The 5848-nt window shown below is 44.8% G+C and overlaps 1 protein-coding gene across 1 annotated transcript in view; it reads right to left on the reverse strand.

The window, feature by feature from the left end:
• Positions 1 to 5848, reverse strand: part of mmp28 (matrix metallopeptidase 28) — a 49987-nt gene that overhangs the window by 13122 nt on the left and 31017 nt on the right. The window lies entirely within an intron of this gene.

The following is a 5848-nucleotide window of genomic DNA, read 5'->3' on the forward strand; positions in this document are numbered from 1 at the left end:
TCTTGTTTTGAACAATACTTGCACACAGAGACCACACAGAACATTTTGTTTATGTACACTTCAGTCACACATGTTGTGTGGATATCTGAACTGTGGACACCAGTGGCTCAGGTTGGATGTTGTTGGTTGTTGGCAGGAAGCAGACCGCGCAGCGACCCTGTCCTGGACAGACTCTGTGGAGGAAGCGGTGGAGCAGAGAGTCAGGGGTCAGGAAGCTGCTGCAGCACTCCTCCTGGAAGCTCCTGCTACTCGTCTCAGCGCAGCAGCCCAGCTCAGCTCTCATCCTCCACTCACCCCGACTCTCCTCTGCGTCCGTCCATCACCCGGTCTCTCTCCCGTCTCCTCCTGGAGGAGGATGAAGAGGAGGCGGAGACCAACGTAGATACAGGAGTCGCCGTCTCTCCTCGCCCGGATGAAGCAGTCCAAACGGTCGCTCGTTCCTTCTCGGTCGACCTTTTGATGAGACCCGCAGCAGTTGGGGCTTCTTCAGCTGAGAACTTGAGCGAAGAGTTGACAGAATTTTTGTCAAGGACTCACGTGGACCCTCAGAAGCCCGCCGGGACGAGGGCCTCTGACGGCTGTGAGGAGGCAGCCTCGGAGAGCAGGACCGCTGCAGCTGAACAAAGCTCTTTAAACAGACTCTTGTCAGAGAACAGGACTGCTGAGCTGGTGTCAGCGCGCACCCATCATCAGGAGCCAGTCAACGAGTTCTTCATCTGAATTCCTGCCACCATGACACAGTGCTGCAGATTAGCGAAACGACCGTTCACTCCGTCAAGGTTCTTTATTGTCATTTGCGTCGCATGTGGTACATGAGGTGGAACGGAATTGTGTACTCAAGGTCCCAGTTACATCCAACAAAAGTATAAATTGTAAAAGAAAAACAGTAATAAGATCTAAGATATGAGCTAAGAAATACGCTAAACGCTTAGTGGTGATACGAGCATGAAATTTGACACAAATAATCTAGACGTGTTTTCCTGAAACAGGAAGTGGGGTCAATCAAATTTTACAAGGAAAATCAGTTTTTCACATACAAAACAAGGAGCATGATTGTACTGGGATTACCCCTTTCTGGGTGGAGTTTGCATGTTCTCTCCGTGCATGTGTGGATTTTCTCCAGGTACTCCAGTTTCCTCCAAAGACCAACAACATGCATGTTGGTAACTCTAAATTGTCTCTAGGTGAGAGAGTGAATGGGTGTTTGTCTCTGTGTGTCCTCCTGCAGGTGACATGTCGTACCAGGTGCTCTTTGAGTGCAGACATTTGTTCCCTAATAAGCCACAATGCAATGATGGTGCAGTCTGAAAACCCAACAAGAGTTTATTTCAAGGTCAGTGATGAGAAACAGTAAAGTTTATTTTTTATTTAGATTTGATATTTTTGTGCAGCTGTAATACTAAATACATACTGAAATCATGTAAACAAAACAAAACGAGGATTTTTATTTTTAACCAACACTTTCAGTGAAGTTTATCTTGCTCTATTAAAGAGACGTCGATGAAAAGCTCGTTGTTACTGCATGTTCTTGTATAAGAAGTTGGACACGTCTGTAGTTTCAGTGCTGAATCAGCCAAAATGATCAATTCCTCGGGATGTTTTCAGACAAGTTTAAGGAAAAGTAAGTAGAAGATGACGGCAGGTGCAGATGTTTTTGTTTGTATTCTGTTATCTTATTTGTTCAAGTAAAAATGAAATGATCTTCAGCACGCAGGCTGCAGTCAGTCGTGGGATGAGCCAAGTGAAAATGTGAGCAGAAGTCTGGTCTGGTGCAGCTCTGCGTTGAGAAGTTCGTGTTGGTTGATCGTGTGATATTTAACAGTTGTTGGCTCGTGCATGTGTTTATCTGAGCGTTACACACGAGAAAGAGGATTATCAGTAACTATCAAACGTGACATTAAAACCTACATCTGTAAAATCTTTATTCTGAAAGCATGATTATGCAAAACCACGAACACATCCTGCCTGTAATAGCTGTTTTTTATGACTTTAGTCAAATTAAGTGCAGCATTACATAAAAATACTGAGATAGGCTCAACCATTTTTAAAACTGACACGTCTGCAGGACGTTATCAGACAATATATCACATATCGTATATTAATACCATACAACCCACGTCTGATGTGCTGGCTGCTCCATATCCTCTACAAATAAACTACCTTAAATCTTTAAGCGAGATTATTTTTATAGTAATAGATGTTCACAATGATGTGCAGGATTATAGGTAAACTAACAAAGCTGTTTTCCCAGTTAACCTAATGATAATATGTGTAACAAATACCACACAATGACAAGGTTCTTGTACCGTGTTGTTCGGACTATAAGGCGCATTAAACAAAACAAAACCTAAATTAAACTTGATTCAACTCATTCACAATAACCAAATCAGTTCGAGGTCAGAAAGCACAACCAGAATTAATACACCTGATTAAAAGGCTCACTGTCAAGTTTTGATCAAATTAAAGGATTTTGAGTGCGCCTTATAGTCTGAAACATACGGTACTTTTTGAAACACTTGGTGCACATTTTCCCTCTCCCTGTCAGGAACTGGTTTTAACCTCCAACCCAGTGAGCAGGTTTACCTCTGATGTTCGGAGACTCTCAGGTTCTCGGTCACTTTCAGTTGGATTGGGAAGGTGCCCACGTGAGGTCTTAGTCCCCCAACCAGCAGTGAAGAGGTTGAATCCACGTGATCCAGCTCGATGTGTAGCTCTGAACGAGGAAGATTTCACCTCCACTGCTGCTGGAGCTGAGTTTATTCCAGTTAGCTCTTAAAGGTCCAGAAAGTTCATCTTAAAAGGAGAGCAGCCCATTTGTACCCTCCTCTCCTTAAAGTGATGTCCTGCAGTGGTCCAACACAGCTCCTTGGAAGTCATTGAGATGTCTTTTTCCTTCGACCCTGCCAGGATGCTTCAGCTTCTGAATCCCATTCAGTGCTGGTTGTTTTACCTCCAGCTTGTTTCTGAACATCCTCCTCCACAGGGTAATGGTGGACTGAAGCTTCACGTGTATTGCTCGTGTTTTGCTGTTATTTTGTGTGTTTCTTCTTGTTCTAATGGCCAACAGCTTTAATAAAAGTTTCAAGAGGACGGTTTGAACAAAGCATGTCTGAAAGTCAGTCAGTTGAGTGTGAGGATGATCTGAACTAGTGGGACACATCGACTCTTTGGACCACGTCCTCCTATTGCACGTAGGCCTACAGTCCCAAAAAGGACACATCTAAAAGTGTTTATTTCCTCGTGATTTTTGTTCACGCAGACCAGAAATATTCAATCTCATTCACAATCTACTTTGTTCCCCACGAAAAAAGATTTTTTAAATCACAAATTGTTTAGTAAAATTGCACATTGTTTTTTCAGTCAGATTATCTACATAAATGGGATTGTAATTCCACATACTCAGGGACATGCTGCTCTCAGTAGTATAAATATGTGCTTCTGAATGGATGAACTTAGTGTTGGACTAGTTTGAGCTGGACGACAGTCTGCTGCATGTTAAACTAGATGTTTTAAGTTGGAAAAGTTCTTGTTCTTGATATAAATCTGAGTCTTATTGCACTTTTGTTGTTCCAGCGCCCTCTGCTGGTCAGAGGAGGTCATTGTTCTCTGGAATATTGCTGCAGCCAGTCCAGCTAAGATCCTTGGCCCACTGACCCACTCTGGTGACCCGAACCTTCACGGGGTCGAACCTCCAGAACTGCTGATCTCTGAACAAGTAGAGGCGTCCGTCTTTATGGGTCAGCGCCCCGTTGGACCCCTGTGGAACACCCTTCCAGTCCGTCAGTCTGCGGGGGTAGTAGGGTTCTTGACGCAGTGTTTTGAGGTTGAGCACGTGGTAGCGTGCACCCTTGAAGAGCACCATGTGACCCAGAGGGGCATAATAAAAAGCACAGTCAGGGTGACGAGGAAACTCGCTGCTTTTTATGGGGAAACCCGGGTCCAAGACCCCGTCTGTGTAACGCCACATCCGCTTCCCTGAAAAACACAAAGCAAAAGAAGGATAACTTCTTTAATTATCATTATACTCGTTTTTTTTAAGCCCCTTTAAATGTAAAACTATGGAAGAACAGTGTAACTAATCAGAAATTTACAGAAGACTGGAGGCGGCGAGGCCGTTTAATGGAAATGACATGTCCTACATATGAGCAGGGCATTTATGGCAGCAGTACTTCCTATAAAATAGTTCTTGCCTGATGAGTGAATACTGAATAAACTGTCAGGATTTTGGCCCCGAGGAAGAAATCTGGAAACTCAAAACAATTTAACAACCTTTAGCACAAAGGTGACGCTAATTAAAATCCACAGCTGAAGCCTCGGTGCAGCGTGTTCTTTTAAAAACCACTTTGCTTCTGAAAAAGGGCCCACGAGCATCTATTTTAGGCTCCGACACGCGCAGCTATCCAGAGGGTTGAGAAGAGTCTTTAAAAGGAAGAGTCTAATTAACGAGATCAGTGGAGCAGTACCTTTGAAAAAATACAACTTGGAGTCCAGCGGGGAGAAGGCAGCAGCCTCGATGGCGTGAGGGAGGTCAGACCAGCGCTGACGGAGGGCCAGAGGGCCGCTCACGCTGCCCGACGCTGACACCGTCCAGAACACGCTGCCACGGAACACCAGGACGGTCTTCGTCTCATCTGGACACACGACGAACAGCAGTCAAGAACAAATTAAAAGATGGCCCCGCTCATGCAGCTGGATGTGCTGGCAGTATTTACCCAGCGTGATGGCATCAAACACCCCCTGGCAGTACGGAGGCAGACCTGGGGCCCGGAGCTCTGTGGACTCCCACTCCTGCAGCGCAGCGTTCAGAACTTGACCTGGCAGCCTCACCAGGCGGTTCCCCAACGGTTTACCTGAATAATCCAAACAACAACACGGTCAGCCTGAAGGACGTGGAAGAGGACATTAAAAGCTCGTTTGGAGCGGTTCAAGATTCCCACGAAGCTCTGAAGGCTTCATTTCCCAAAGTGTTCTCCACTAGACATTACGGGAACAAACAGATTTAACAGGACAGTTCATCTTAAACAAGACTTGGACAATGTTAACATTTAAATTGTCCTTTTCCAGGATGTGGCGGGTTCATGTATACTGATGGATAGCGGAAATAAACACAAGGCTTTAGATGGAGCGCACACTCAAACCCCGGACAGACTGGCTTCCATTTAGTCTCGTCTTCACACAGCGAGCACGTCTGCAAACCGAAGAACCACAGGAAGAGCAGAACTAAACTGAAGGCTAAACGTGAACATCACTTTAGACGTGAGTTGCCGATGAAGCTCGACAAACATTTGTGTTGGAGGAGGATAAAATCAGCTGCAGGAACGTTGGATACACAGCACAGAGGATAAGAGCGTGAAGATAAGAACCGGAGGTCTGACTCCACTAAACCTCCCTGCTTGTGTCGCAGGAACGTCTCACGCTTTCATGAGATGATGAAATACAGACACACTGAGAGGAATCAGAATTTAACATTACGGTTTAAACATGTCTCTTGATTTTGTTTGTCTTAATGCACCAAATGACAATACATACAAAATATGAAGAAACAGCAGAAGCTTTGCGTGGTAAAAACAACGAGGATATCTGGATCGTACAGCTGTATACACTGTTTTGATCACAAATGTTTATTTTATAGAGGTCTAATCCAACTTCTACTAATTCATCTGTCACATCACAAATGCTGGGTTTTAAACTGTGTTGATATAAAAAAATACATCGCACATACGAGTAAAAACACTGACTTGTGGGCCACACAAAGAGCAAGTGTGTCGTACTTTAGAGGCATGTGAGTCATGCAGCTGTGTGACCCCAAGTCTGGCTGAGCTCCTGATTGGTCCAGGTGCACAGGTCC

The sequence above is a fragment of the Nematolebias whitei genome, chromosome 6, assembly GCF_014905685.2.
Source record: "Nematolebias whitei isolate Nwh7 chromosome 6, NemWhi1, whole genome shotgun sequence".
Taxonomy (NCBI): Eukaryota; Metazoa; Chordata; class Actinopteri; order Cyprinodontiformes; family Rivulidae; genus Nematolebias; species Nematolebias whitei.